The sequence below is a fragment of the Benincasa hispida genome, chromosome 12, assembly GCF_027475165.1.
Source record: "Benincasa hispida cultivar pf3 chromosome 12, pf3_genome.v1.1, whole genome shotgun sequence".
Taxonomy (NCBI): domain Eukaryota; kingdom Viridiplantae; phylum Streptophyta; class Magnoliopsida; order Cucurbitales; family Cucurbitaceae; genus Benincasa; species Benincasa hispida.
The window spans coordinates 67,236,123-67,252,881 of record NC_143489.1 but is presented as its reverse complement, the minus strand read 5'-3'; positions in this window follow the sequence as shown (position 1 = coordinate 67,252,881).

Below are 16,759 nucleotides of genomic sequence, written 5' to 3'. Positions count from 1 at the left end.
CACCACCCATCCATGACACCACTGGCAGCCTTGACGTACATCTAATGGAAGCAAGAGATTGCCTACATCTGGGTCTATATCTCTCTTCTTATCTCTGTATTGTATTACATTTTAGCTTAAGACATTAATACATTTTGTATTCAATGTATCTCTTTAGTTCCTTCAACACCATCTTCATCGTCATCTTCTTCTTTATCATCTTTTACCTTCATTGTAATGCGTTAAGTGTAGATTACAAGAGTTATCACATACTAAATCATGCGGCCTAGAGATATGACGCATGTAACAACCCACCGAGAGGTGTGCGTTGCGCGAGTGTAGTGAACAAATCCTCTTTGCTAAGTACCAGGCTATCGCAATGCTTGTCTATGAGCTGAGTGTCTATAACCAACTGCCCGAGAGGGTAAGTAGTGGAACTCACTAAGCAAAGTATGCAGTGTTCCTAGAGATAGGAATAATCTTCTGCTCAATGCAACCATGCATTATAGAGATATAAGTATGTGGCTGACCACCGAAAGGAATGCGATGCGTTAGTGTGGTGAGCTGGGATTATCCTTGCGATCAAGCTTAATGATGCAGTAAGTTTATCCCCTCCACAATTCTATTTCTCCATGCATCTTATTACGCATTAACAGTTGCCACATCTCTACCAATTCTCATAGTCAAACTTCCATTGCTTAGTCTATTTAGCTAGGAGTAGGAGTAGCGAATAGTCAATTAACTTCTTTCTTTTTATTCTTATTCCCTACCTCAAACGCATTACTTTACAAACATCATTTGGTTACAAGTCCCCGTGTTCGACCTCGAATCATCCCGAGAAACTTGTGTTCTTGTTATACTTGGCGAGAGAACGTATGGTCATTGTATACACGATTAACGCATATTGCATATTTTTTAGTCTAATGCATGACCATCAGCGCATAGAAATCAATGCATATCAATAGAGATTACATTTCCCTCTCACCTAGTTTTTGGCACCGCTGTCGGGGACCTGGCAGCTAATAGTTTGTTAAGTTTTGTGTTTTTGTAGGCACCCTTTTAGTCTTAGGCGTATTGTGGCTTGTGTGACCAAGCTTCAAACGATATTTGAGTGAAGGTTATGTGCCGAAACTCAATATTGACCCTGAGATCAAAAGGCTATCTGTCACATGAATTGGAAGCAATCTTAAGAGCGTGGTAACCGCCATGTGGCCAATGGATACTGGAAGCTCTGGTGGTCGGGACAACGAATTCCTTGACCTAGGCAGTCGAGTTCAATATCTTGCATAGAAGAGTTCTTACGGTGACTTCATTCCAATTTTTCCAGGGACGTCTTCTACTCTATCTTTACTTTGCTTTCGTAATTTACTTATTTAGCTTATTTATTTAATTATTGTCAAGATTTGCGAGTGCTTTCTTGGATGTGGTGTTGCGTTCGCTCCTTTTGGGTGCAATAATAACCCCCTCTCAGTTTGATGTTTCGAAAGAAGAATACTCTCTATCATTCAAAGCATGGCTATTTCCTCTATAGAATTCTAAGTATTAACGCAATCGATATTCTGCTCACATCTTTCTTTTCTTGTCATCTTTCATGCATTATTCTTTTGAAATTCCCTTTTGCCTGCCTGCCTGCTTTTGCATTGATAAATTAGTATCCATGATGATACTTATGTAAATTTAATACATCCACTAAACGGCGTATGGCTCACCTCACTTTATTAGCTTCTTCAAAGTTTGACAGTCATAAGTTTATTATGTGCAAACCTCTACTCAAACCTCTTTTATCGCATCTTGGAATAATTTTGTCTTTAGCTTTTTGATAAAGACCCTGTAACTCTCCAAATTTGGGGGTAGGAGTGGTTCGAACAAATGCGATCAATATAAACATTGCGATGATCCTTAAAAAAATCATAATAAAATTTCATTGTCAACGCAAAGGGGAAACCCAAGCTGATAAGAGTTTAGTTGTGAAAGGTACCTACTCGTAGTTAGATACTTCGAATGACACCCGTGCAGGTAAGACAAAACAAAAGTAGATGACCAGAATCAATGCATAATAACAATTCCACTGTCTGGCACAAGATAAAATTAGCTAAGACAAGAGTTGAGTTGAATATGGCACGCAACCGAAAGTAGATGACCGCATGACACCCGTAGGGGAAAGCCAAAACAAAGAGCGTAACAAGGTTCAACGCCTCAATCTAATAATGAATCGCAAAGACTTGAATCGTATTGAACAATCGCATTATAAAAAACTAAAAGCAAAGTTGTTTGCGATGAGTAAAAAGTTTTAAGCAGAGGCTTGCTAGAATTAAACTTAGAAAATATCTCTTAGAAGAAGTGGCTAAGTTTGAGGAGAATGTTGCTGAGGATAGAGGTGCAAGTGAATTATATTTTGAGAGGCTGATCAACGCAAAAGAAGAGTCAGAGGGCAAGTTTCGAATTTCCTTAGTATGAGGCATGCTTGAGGACAAGCATGATTCTAAATTTGGAGGTGTGATAGCTTGTAGAAATACAAGCTATTGTAGCCTTTTACTTAGAATCATGAGGGTTGATGAGCAGAGTATGTGTTAATATTGCTAAGGATTTATGTGGAATAATGAGCTTGCGTCGTTAGCCACTGAAAATCCCCGCTAACCCTATATCATACGTTATTCTGTGCCAAAATGTCTATTTTTGTAGCTATCGCAGGAATCGATCGCATGTGTTGACCCCAGACCATCACAAAGTTGATCGCATGCGTTGATCTTCATGAAGACTAATTCGTCGCATGGAATGCCGCAACTATAGAGTGATAACCATGATAGAAGTATGATCGCAAAAAGTAGGTAGAATGTTTTGATCCTTCATGAGGAATGAATATGAACGTATGCCTTGGGATTTCTAAAAGTGTACATCAGATATTCTGACATGCTTCTTGATCGATGACCATGATGCAATGCTGACATTCTCACCTACTACATCAGTGATGGCGACTGATAAAAGTGGGACTAGTAATGTTGTCAGCATTTGAGCTTTGTAAATAGAGCCTTAGAGCCTAAATTCAAAGCATCTGAATCTCTGCCTTGGGCAGATTCTTGTGGTCACAAATGAGAGTGTGAGCAAGACATTCTTTGAGAGTTCTTCATTCCCAGAACCCTTTCCGAGTGACAACCAGAGCTTCGTCGGAGATAGAGCTCGAGAGAGACTACTCCACCACCCATCCATGGCACCACCAGCAGCCTTGACGTACGTCTGATGGAAGCAAGAAATTGCCTACATCTGACCCTCCACCTTTCTTCTTATCTCTATATTGTATTACATTTTGGCTTAAGACATTAATACATTTTGTAATCAATGCATCTCTTTAGTTCCTTTAACACCATCATCATCATCTTCTTCTTCTTTATCATCTTTTACCTTCATCATGCGGCCTAGAGATATGACGCATGTAGCAACTCACTGAGAAGTGTGTGTTGCGCGAGTGTAGTGAATGAATCCTCTTTGCTTAGTGCGAGGCTATCACAATGCTTGTCTATGAGCTGAATGGCTATAACCAACCGCCCGAGAGGGTAAGTAGTGGAACTCACTAAGCAAAGTATGCAGTGTTCCTAGAGATAGGAATAATCTTATGCTCAACACAACCATGTGTTATAGAGATATAAGCATGTGGCTGACCATCGAGAGGTGTGTGATGACATGCAGAAATGCATGTCATCTTAGGCCTTTTACTTAGAATTATGAAGGTTGTTATGTAGAATATGCGTCAATCATGTTAGGAATTCACGAGGAAAAGAGTTTGTGTCAATCAACATGTTGAATCTCAGCTAACCCATTATTTTGCATTATTATGCGTTCAATGTTCTATTTTTGTAGCTAAAACAGGAAATGGACGCAAACGTGAAAATCGGGCCACCGCATAGACGATCACATGCAGAGAAACACTCCTTCGCAAAGGCAAACGCATCGATCAACGCATGGATGTTGCGATAATCAGCCATATGAGTCCATCGCATGGGAGTTGCGCTCGTCAATTGATTGCGGTCATCATGTAGAGTTGCGATATTAAGTGAATGCAGTCATTGAATGATTGCGGCTATGCGACAACACATGCTAATGAGATCAACGCAAGGTTGGTGGAATGAATGCATCAGCGCATCTACCTCGAGAAAAACCAAAAGATGATGTTGACATTTCACCTACCACGCCGTTAGTGGCAGAGGTTCAGAAATGACTAACGCGCCAAATGTCAGACTCAGAGCAGTCCAATTAATGCTGTCGACGGCCCAAACTCTATAAATAGAAGCCGATGAGATGAAATTCAAGTTATCCAAGGTTTTCGCCTGAGGTTCGCCTAGGGCGGATCCTTGCGATCCAGAAAAACGTGTGAGAAAAAGGTTGAGAGTTCTTCACCTCTTTCATCCATTCCGAGTGATGAAGAAGCCTACGATTGGAGCTAGATCTCGAGAGAGTCAGCTTCTTCGCCCATCCATGGCACCACCGGTAGCCTTGAAGCATATCCGCTGGAAGCAAGACTTTGCTTCCAGCCGGTCATTTCATTTTCCTTTCTTTTCTTATATTGTATTGTTTGGCATTTTGTGATTAAGGAATTAATACAATTTATTTTCAATGCATTTCTTTGTTTCCTTCGACTCCATCTCCATTTTCTTTGCTTAGCATTTTTACTTTCATTGCAACACTTAGTGGGATTTCTTGGGTATTGCATACTTAGTCATGTGGATTAGGGATATGAAGCATGTAGCAACCAACCGAGAGGTGTGCGTTACGCGAGTGTGTGAGTAATCTTATTTGCTTGTCGATGAGTGAAGTCAGCAACAATCAACTGCCCGGGAAGGTAAGTGGTTGGTCGTATTAAGCAATGTATGCATTGTTCACTAGGGATAGTAACAATCTTAGGTCAGCAAAGTTCATACGGTTACCTTGTCTTATGAGCACATCATTCATCATTTAGGCATACTTGGGAGAGTAGTCTAAAACACAAATCTAAGAATCAGGAAAGCGGATTGGAACGCATTGGCAAGAATGGGGAACTTAGGGATAAGCTCCGTTTGCTTCACACAGCGTATGCACCCTACAGAATGGATTTGCATGCGTCCAGGAAGTAGGATATGGTGGCGGTATGCGGTCATCTCGACATTTATGCATACACACCGCATACATCCTAGATTTAGGATTTTAGTGTATATAGAATGATCGCATGGCTTGCGTTGACTAAGGTTGCCCTTATGGTCACTCTTAAGTATTGCAATGAAAACATCTCCGAATTTTATCTATTTTCTCATATATTTTTTTCATGTCAAGTGCTGTCGTATCTCTACCTTTCATGCATATTCTCATTGCATTGTCTGTTAACTAGGAGTAAGAGTAAGATTAACTTAGCAACCCCTCCAACATTCTTTTATTTAAACCGCCGCATGCACATTACCACATATATATAGCTACAAGTCCCTGTGTTTGACCTCGGATTACCCGAGAAATTTTTGTTCATGTTATACTTGGCGTGAATGCAAGAAAACTTGTGACAGGACACATGGTCATCGCATACATTTGTTGGCGCATTTTCATTCCAACGCATGACCATCGACGCATGAATAACAACGCATATCTTAAGAACATGCATCGCATACCATGTCCACAAGATATTGGTTATCGAGTAAAATTGACTTATAATTTCCCATCATCAGTGTACGATGCGTTAGTGTGGCGAGCTAGGATTACCCTTGTGACCAAACTTAATGATGCGGTGAATTTATCCCCTCCACAATTCTACTTCTCCATGCATCTTATTATGCTTAACAGTTGCCGCATCTCTACATATTCTCATAGTCAAACTTCCATTGCTTAGTCTGTTTAGCTAGGAGTATGAGTAGCGCATAGTCAAGTAACTTCTTTCTTTTTATTCTTATTCCCCGCCTCAAACACATTACTTTATAAACATCATTTAATTACAAGTCCCTGTGTTCGACCTCGAATCATCCCGAGAAACTTGCATTCTCATTATACTTGGAAAGAGATTAAGAAAACTTGTGATAGTAACGCATAGTCATTACATACACGATTAACGCATATTGCATATTCTTCAGTCCAATGCATGACCATCAATGCATATCAAAGGAGGTTACATTTCCTCTCATCATAGAGACATAAGGATGGATCAAATTCAGTAAATAGCCAAAATGGTCTATAGTATACGAATAAGACTGGGTACCTTATTCTGGTAACACTATTGGATGCGACCCATTTTGTAGTTGTTACAATTTGTTGTAAACGAAGCGATCTTGATTCGTCATGTATGTACATGAGGAGTGGGGGCGTTCTATGCAATGAGTTTGCATAAGTTCGTACCAAGAATTAAGTCACTCTTATTTTATAACGATGTTTACTGTTTAAGACTGACTATTTCAAAGTGATGATTGAAGGAACTCTTATCAAAGAGAACCCATGAGTGGAAGCACGATCGATCCAAATTCATTGTTACAGAATTACAAGCATTCACAAACATACAAACTAGTTATGCATCTTCTAACAAATTACGACATGCTTTAGAAACTAAATACAAAAGTAACAAGAGACATACCTTTGAAGAGTGTTTCTTCTTCCACAGAACTCTCACTCTCATGAAGAACTTGGAACAACTACTTTTTCTCTTGTTGTCTCTACGATCGTCTAGCCAATCGTCTGGTCAATCACGAACATGTAACCTCTTGGACACTACCACTCAATAACCTTGGCATTCTCGGAGTGAGAATCCAAGAGGTGTGGGCTTTGTTATGAATTTGGTAGTGGGTTGGAGGAAACTACGATCGCACTATACGACCAAGCAAGTAGAAGAATGAACTGTCTATCGTATAGACTTTGTGTGCTTGATCATTTAGTAAATCTCAGTAGGTACACAATCGTTTAGGAAAACAGGTGTGATCGTTTACACGATCATTTAGAGAATCTCGCTTACCACACGATCATTTAGTAAAAATTTACACGACCGTTTAGTCAAAGGTGCGTGTACACGATCATTTAGACAAATACTTGAAGGCTGTCGTGTAGTCTCACATGAGCTAAACGATTAACAGTGTACTTAATAAAGCGATTCCTTACAAAATGAAAACATTTTTCATTTTATTCTTCAGTTATGAAAACTGAACATAACCTCCCACTTCACGCACAATTAAAGGAGAAACCACCCACAATTATCTCATAATTGTTTTATTTATAAATAAATATAATAATTAACTTATCATATTATATTTATAACCTATAGTTTTAATATCACATCATATGTAAAATTTAAACCATAGTTCTTTTCTCCTTTTACTTGATATAAATCATATTTATATTAAATTCCTCCAATTAATGTATCTCATATATCATATCAATTATATCACATATAACTGAACCAGTTTAATCATATCATATATAATCAAACTCCCTCTTGTCAATTTGAACACTTCAAACTGACCCAAAAACTGATTCTCAACTTGAATCCATTGAGCTACTAAGGGGACCTGATGGACCTGTAGCTTGAAGCTCCAACGGTACGTGAATAGATGACTAAATTCTTTAGCACGAGATCCACCATCTGTTAACTGTTGGACACTCAACTAAAGATCGACAACTGCACTCTTCTAACTACTATATATTTCTATGTCCATCGGATATAACCAGTCAACAGTATGATAACCTTTCACAGATGCTCGTAAGTACAGCTGGGCCAATTTATCATTTTTCCCCTATAGTTACATCTAACTTCTTAAGTGCCATTGATCCCTCTAATGAACAATACATCATAGTCCTACTATGAGTGGACATCACGAGGGCCATGAGCTATCTACTTACCCCTGCTTTGGGGAAAAAGTGAATTCCATTTTGTGTAGCTGAGTTCCCAGCTCCCCAATAAAACGAATCCTCAAAGTGGTAGGTTTGAGTCGACAATCTGGCCATTCGCATCCATGCAAATCAAAGAACCGCCCTCATAGGTAGGAGTTCCCAACTCACTCTAAATTAAGGTCGTGTTACCTATTGTCATCCTAGTGAAATGAAGTCTCTATCATGAATGGCGTTATATAACGAGACTAAACATTTTGTGGTCTGGTCTTATACAAACTCCTTTGGGACACCCCCGCTCGCATGTCTCCACATGAATGATTAGGATCAGACCATCTGTAGCATGTCACAACACTTGTAACTATCTACAAAGTGGACTGTATCCGTGGTGTAACCAGGATAAGGTTTCCCATCTATATCTATATACTACAGACCATTTAGGTTATCACTTAAGGCATGATCCACTTGTATGTTTCCACATACACAAGTTACAATGACAACCAGGGATCTTAGTTTAGTGGTTTGTGGTAAATGAAAATAAAATATCTCATATTTCATAAACAACAGTGAAGAAAATATCTCATATTATTACATCACAAGCGTTTGTTCATACAGGTGTTTACAAACTACAAGACCCTATGAGAGTTTAGGGCATCAACCTCAACAATGACCTAGGTAACTTGACCTTAATCCTGAGCTATCTATGAACTCCTATTTATTCGGGATTATCCTTAGATTTACATGGGTGAGGGTTGGCTCAACAGTGCCGACTTAATAAGCCTCTCATTTCCTGGGTAAGATCAAGTGCATAGTTAGGGACATAGGGTGCAAGATGGAATTCACTCCTACCCACTTTTAGGGATAGTAGATAGGTTGTTCCCTTAAGTGCTGACTCCGGGTCTTGAATAAGAGGCCCCACCCTTTCATTGGCTCGAGAGGGACTCGATTTAGTGATTAGATCACAAACCAATTTCCATTAGAGGATCAGTGGGACTTAAGAAGCAAGATGTAATCTCGGGGGTAAAACAACTTTTGACTCAGCCGTTAACGGACAACCTGTGAAGGGTTAACTTACTAATCATAGTTATATCGAGTGGACATAATATATTTACAGTAAGGATAGTGCAACTACTGGGATTTAGTGAAGTGACCCGGTAGTTAACGAATGGTGGTTAATTAGGTTAAAGAGTTTAGCCGGTTAACGCGGATCGTTGGAGCCTATGATTTGTAGGTCCATGAGGTCCCCCTACTAGCTCATATCAAACTAAACCTTAGAACAGTGTGTCGAACAAATTGAAGTGTTCAAATTTGATTTTTGGAGCAAAGCGTTAAGTATATACGATATACTTAACCTAATATTTAATTGTGAATTAAACATAAAGAGAGAGAAAATATGAGATATTTAAATAAGATTTAAATATTAAGACTATGAATAGGGATTCATATAAATTGGGATAAGTGTTGAATTTAATAATAAATTAAATAAATTAAATTCTTTAATTAATTATATAATATTAATTTAATTTTAAAATTGATTATTAGAATTAATTTTGAAATTAAATGGATTTTGGTCAAAATTGCATTAAAAGTCAATTTGTTGACTAGGTCAAAAATGCAATGGAAGTCAAATTATTAATTTTTTATTTTTAAAAGTAAAAAAGTCAAGTTTGTTGACTTTGGACTTTGAAAGTCAATCTTTGACCAAGTTAGTGGAAAGATCCAACATTTGTGAGTGAAAAATGTCAATTTTTGCATGGCTAAATGTTGTCTTCATTTGAAGACACTTATCCTACTAAATCCCACTTTTTGAGTTAACAGATTTTGTAGTGTCAAATTCTCATCAAACTCAAAGTTTCATGTTTGCATGTAATGGTCTTTAAAATGGAGTGTTTAATGCTTTTGAAGAACTCTTGACCATAGTGGATTTTTATGAGATTATGTGATAATCTCATCCCTTTCTTCTCTCAAAGCTTTAGCTTTTTTCCTCTTCAAATTAGTCACTCACTAGATCCCACCACCCCGTTCTAAGGCGGAAGAATTGTCGAAAAGACTCTGGTGGTGGTCTACGAACCATTCGTGAAAAGATTGGAGCTGATTTGGAGAATATTCAAAGACTACAAAAGTTGTATTCTTTTCCTCCTTTTTTCTTATTTTATTGCATGCATGCTTATCTTTGTAATTAATCTAATTAGAGTACCTTAGATCCATTTTCTTTTGTTGCGCATGTGGTCGTTCCATCAATTGGTCTCAGAGCATGCTTAAAGTACTCAATTTTTGGTTAATTTATGCATATGGTAGGTATTGATTCATGTGATGAATGTTGTGTGTGCTAAAATGGATAATTTCGGTTTTGACATCTGTTTTTCCTCTTGGGTTGTAATAATTATTGTAATTTTCTGGTGTTTTATGGGCTTTAATGTGTGACAAAGGGTCTATAAATTTGCTAGAGTCATTAGAATTACTTGTTCCTTGTTCTTTGGTTCCTCGCGTGCTTGCTTCCTCATTTGGCATTTCCTCGTTCCTCGATGCCTCACCAGCCCGTCCAATCTGGCCCAGCAGCTTCGCTCCGATCCACGCCCATCCGACTCATTCCTCGATGACTTGCGTGCCTGGTGGTGGCTAAGTCGGTCCAGATGGTCTGGACGCGGTTCAAGCTGGTTTGACAAGTTTTGGACGGTTTTGGGCTGTTTTGCTGGTTTCTGAGCTGGTTTGAGTGGTTTTTTGGCCGGTTCGGATTGGTTCAAAGAGTTTGAAGCTTGTTCAAGAGAGCTGCTTGCTGATTATTGTATTAAGAGTAGCTTTTAGCTTGCTTAGGATGACAAAATCAGTCCATTTTAGTGAGTTTATCTGATTATGCATTGTGAATGTATGAATTAAATAATTTATCTATTGTGTGCATATTGTATAGTATGCATGTGTATGATTCCATGTTTTGATATAAGTTGTTATATTAAATGCATGGAATGAATGTTTATATAATTGTTATATAAAAGCATGTTATGGATACAAAGCATGTCTATTATTTTATAAGTTGTTATAAAATTGGATTAGACATTAAAATCCATAACAAAGATAAGTTGCATGCTCACATAAGTTAACCACATGTTTTAATAGTTAAAATAGGCCGACATCTTGTAAAATACGGTTACAAACTCAATCGGTTTATAATCCTGTCTAAGACTAGGGGTACTTAAGTTGAAGGTCTACGGAACACCTCCTACCTGGGGATTATGGCCGAATAATTGAGCGTTGTTAACTGGTTTTATGAGCACACGTGAGTGGTGTGAGGTGTTAAAATTGGTTTTTCACCTAGACATGGTAGGTTAAATTCAATTATAAGCGTTATACTTGGATAAACCACATAGACATAGGTTGTTTAATTACCCGGAACATTCCTAAGTAAAGATTTACCCAAAAACAAGTAGAACACTTCAGTGGGAGTTTAATAACATATATAATATGTTATTAAAACGCTTCAGTGGGAATATAATAATGTATATGATATGTTGTTAGAACACTTCATTGGAAGAATAATAACATATGCGATATGTTGTTTTTAGTTCTCGCCTCCCTAAGAGTTCACATCGAGATTCATGTGACACTTCGTGTCACCTTGGAAGTGACCTCCATTTGAAAAGTGTTTGCATGAATCAAGATTAAGGTGAATAGTGGATGTTGTTCACAGTAAAATCAAATACACAAGGTTTTGATTTTAATTCTCACGTCTCTAAAAGAATTCATAGCGTGAGATTCATACGACGGTTTGTGTCACCCTAGAAGTGACCTCCATTCGGAAAGTGTTTGCATGAATCAAGATCAAGGTGAATAAGGAGAAGTTGTTCATTAGAAAATCAAATATGTGAAATATTGATTTCAACTCTCACGTCCCTAGAAAGTTCACATCGTGAGATTCATACAACGCTTTGTGTCACCATGGAAGTGGCCTCCATTCGGAAAGTGTTTGTATGGGTCAAGATCAAGGTAAATAGAGGAAGTAGTTCATAGTAAGTGGGTGAAGGATATGTGTCAAAGTGTCCTATGGTCTCTTCCGTTGGTTTGGACTGTGAGATTCCTATGTTGTACCTGCTGATTAGCTTTAAGCGGCCCTTTCTAGTCGTTTAACGACGACTATCCCCTCGGAAGGTTGTAACATGAGGTTCAGAATAACTCAAATTCCAGAAATGGATAGGATTTCTTAGGGTCGTTTCCCAACTTTGACTCTCCAATTCGGTAGCATCGATGGGGCCGCTAATCTCTGAGATCTAATAAGTTCTTGATCGAAAACAGTAGCTAAATGGCTATTGAAATATGAGTTATTCTGAAGATAGTATTTAGTCAAGAATTTCTTGCTTTAGTGAAGAAGTATTTGACTGCTCCTCAATAGCACTTATTCTGACTCACTATAATATCATTGCAAATAAAATAATGAAATTTGGGTACATTATTACTTTTCTAAAATTTGATTGAGTTTAGAAGCAATTCACAAATTAGAATTTGTTTATAATTTCAACATGTTGAATTCTTCAAATTTACTCGCTTTCGACACTTTTAACGGTAAATTAACATGGAGATCGAATATACTAGCAAAAGAAGAATGTCCTCTATCCCCCAACTCTGCTACTTACTAGAAAGAACAATAAAGTAAATATGATTTACTTATCATTAAGACGTGCTTTGTGGAAAATGATAAGTTAACTTGGATAATGGATTCAGGAGTCGCTAATCATATCTGTACTTTTGCTCAGGAAACTAAATCCTAGAGATGACTTACAAAAGGCGAAGCAACCTTTAAGGTTGAGACCGAGGAGTTTGTTTCGGCTAAAGTAGTGGGATATATAAAGTTATTTATTGGAGAAAGACACGTTTTGCTTGAAAATGTTTATTACATTCCTTTTATGAAAAGGAATTTAATTTCAATCTCATGTTTGAAAGAACAAAATTACAAAGTTTCTTTTGAATATAATGAAGTGTTCATTATCTCAAAAGGTAATATAGTATGTTCTGCAAATCTAGAGAATAACTTATATGTGTTAAAACCGACTAAAGTAAAAGTCGTTTTGAATATAAAGATGTTTAAAACAGCTGAAACTCGTCATAAGAAAAGGAAAATTTCTCCAAATGCCTATCTTTGGCACCTAAGACTAGATCACATTAATCTCAATAGGATTGGGAGATTTGTTAAGAGTGGACTTCTAACCAGTTAGAAGATAGCTCTTTACCGCCATGTGAATCTTGTTTTGAGGGTAAGATGACCAAAAGATCTTTTACTGGAAAAAGTCTTAGAGTCAAAGAACTCTCAGGGCTAGTACATTCAGACCTTTGTGGTCTGATGAATGTTAAAGCAAAAGAAGGGGTATGAATATTTCATCAACTTCATCAATGATTATTCAAGGTATGGCTACATTTATCTAATGCATCATAAGTCCGATATACTTGAAAAGTTCAAGGAATATTAGGCAGAGGTGTAGAACCAATTAGGTAAAGGGATTAAAACACTTCGATCAAATCGAGGTGGTGAGTACATGGACTTAAAATTCCAAGACTATTTTATAGAACATGAAATTCAGTCATAACTCACAGCACCTGGCATACCTCAACAAAATGGTGTTGCAGAAAGGAGAAATAGAACCCTGTTGGACATGGTTCGTTCTATGATGAGTTATGGTCAGTTACCAAGTTCCTTTTGGGTTTACGCAATAGAGTCTGTGGTGTATATATTGAACATGGTTCCCTCGAAAAATGTTTCAGAAACACGTTATGAGTTTTGGAGGGGACGTAAAGGTAGTTTATGTCACTTCAGGATTTGGGAATGCCCAGCTCATGTGTTGGTGCAAAATCCAAAGAAGCTGGAATGTTGTTCAAAGGTATACCTATTTTTAGGCTATCCCAAAAAGATAAAAGGTGGTTTCTTTTTTTATCCTCAGAAAGATAAAGTATTTGTGTCAACAAATGCAACATTCTTGGAGGAAGACCACATTAAAAATCATTAACCTCGCAGTAAGCTAGTATAAGCAAGACAACCAGAGAAACTACAGATAGATCATCAAGAGTTGTTGATCGAGTAGGTCCTTTAACAAGAGTTGTTGATGGAACTGGTATCCTTCTCAAGAGTTGAGAATGCCTTAACGTAGTGGGAGAGTTGTGCATGGGTACATGGGTTTAACTGAAACTCAGGTCGTCATACCTGATGATGGCTTAGAGGATCCATTGACTTTTAAACAAGCAATGGGTGATGTGGATAAAAACTAGTGGATAAAAGCCATGGACCTCGAAATGGAGTTAATGTACTTCAATTCAATCTGGGATCTTGTAGATCAACCAGAAGGGGTCAAACCCATTGGTTGTAAATGGATCTACAAGAGAAAACGAGACCAAGCTGGTAAGGCACATACCTACAAAGCTAGACTTGTAGTAAAAGGGTTTACCTAAGGAAAGATGGTGGACTATGAAGAAACCTTCTCTCTGGTTGCCATGATCAAGTCGTTTAGGATACTCTTGTCCATTGCTACTTTTTATGATTATGAAATCTGGCAAATGGATGTCAAGACAAATTTTGTGAATGGCTATCTTGAAGAGAGTATCTATATGTCTCAACCAGATGGGTTTATCGCATAGGGTCAAGAGCAAAGGGTTTGCAAACTTAATAGATCCATTTATGTGCTAAAACAAGCGTCTCGATCCTGGAACATGAGATTTGATACTGCGATAAAATCTTATAGCTTTGAACAGAATGTTGACGAACCTTGTGTTTACAAGAAGATTGTTAACAAAACTAGAGCCTTTCTGGTTCTATATATTGATGATATTCTGCTCATTGGGAATGAAGTAGAATTTCTTGTTGACATTAAGACATGGCTAGCCATGCAATTCCAAATGAAGGATTTGGGAAAAGCATAGTATGTTATTGGGATCTGAATCGTTCAGAACCGCAAGAACAGAACGATAGCCTTGTCTTAGGCATCTTATATAGACAAGATGTTGTCTCGATATAAAATGCAAGATTCCAAGGAACAGTGTCCTAAGACACCTCAAGAGGCTGAGGTTATGGGACGAATTTCATATGCATCAGCAGTAAGGAGTTTAATGTATGCCATGTTGTATACTCGTCCCGACATATGTTATGCAGTTGGAATTGTTAGCAGATATCAGTCCAATCCTGGATGTGATCATTGGACTGCTGTTAAAAATATCCTCAAATATATTTGGAGAACGAGGGAATATATGCTCGTGTATGGTGCTAAGGATTTGATATTTACTGGATACAATTCTGATTTTCACACCGATATAGATTCTGAAAAATCTACTTCAGGGTTAGTGTTCACTCTAAATGGAGAAGCTATAGTGTGGAGGAGTATTAAGCAAAGTTTTATTGCTGACTCTACTATAAAAGCTGAGTCTTTACACTGAGGAAATGTGATTCACACAGATTGCCCCTGAAGACAACTTGGCTGATCCATTTACAAAGGCCCTCTCGGCTAAAGTGTTCGAGGATCACCTAGTGGGACTAAGACTGCGAAATAGATAGAACTAGGGCAACTGGGAGAAGTATTGGGTATATGATGCCCTAGTTTATTGTATTTATTCTCTCATTACTCAACATTGTATATATATTTGTATATATATATGTAAAATCTACTAGATTTTTAGTCCAAGTGGGAGTTTATTGGGTTGCATTTCCTAAAAATCGCAGTTTGTAATGTTAGACATGTTTTATTATCAATAAAGATGTTATTGATGTTTATTCAATAAGACTGTTATTGAATATGTGAATTGCACTTGTAAAGTCTAAATCCAATAAACTAAATTCTCATGGGTATTATATGAGTACATGAACTTTATGTGGAGACACAAGGATGGATCAAATTCAGTAAATGGCCAAAATGGTCTATAGTATATGAATAAGGCTGTGTATCTTATTCTTGTAACACTATTGGATGCGGCTCATTCTATAGTTGTTACAATTTGTTGTAAAGTACTACAAACGAAGTGATCCTTATTTGTTCATGTATTGACATGAGGAGTGGGGGCGTCCTATGCAATGAGTTTGCATAAGATCGGACTAAGAATTAAGTCAATCTTACTTTATAACGTTGTTTATTGTTTAAGACGTACTATTTCAAAGCGATGACCTAGGTAACTTGACCTTAATCCCGAGCTAACTATGAATTCCTGTTTATTCGGGATTATCCTTAGATTTGCATAGGTAAGGGTTGGCTGAGGATATAAGGTACAAGAAGGAATTCACTCCTACCCGGTTTTAGGGATAGTAGACAGGTTGTCCCTTAAGTGTTAACTCTGGGTCTTAAACAAGGGGTCCCACCCTCTCATTGGCCTGAGAGGGACTCGGTTTAGTGATTGGATCACAAACCAATTGTTCATTAGAGGATCAGTGGAACTTAAGAAGTAAGATGTAATCTCAGAGGTAAAACAACTTTTAACCCAGTCGTTATTACGAACAATCTGTGAAGGGTTAACTTACTAATCATAGTTATATCGAGTGGACATAATATATCTATAGTGAGGATAGTGCAACTATTGAGCTTTAATGGAGTGACCCAGTAGTTAACGAATGATGGTTAATTAGGTTAAAGAGTTTAGCCGATTAATCGTGGATTGTTGGAGCCCATGATCTGTAGGGGATCTGTAGGTCTGTGAGATCCCCCTACTAGCTCATATCGGACTAAACCTTAGAACAGTGTGACAAACAAATTTGAAGTGTTCAAATTTGATTTTTGGAGCAAAGCGTTGAGTATATACAATATATTTTACCTAATGTTTAATTGTGAATTAAACATAAAGTGAGAGAAAATATGAGATATTTAAATAAATTTAAATATCAAGATTATGAATAGGGATTTATATAAATTGGGATAAGTGTTGGAATTAATATTAAATTAAATTAATTAAATTATTTAATATTAATTTAATTTTAAAATTGATTATTAGAACTAATTTTGAA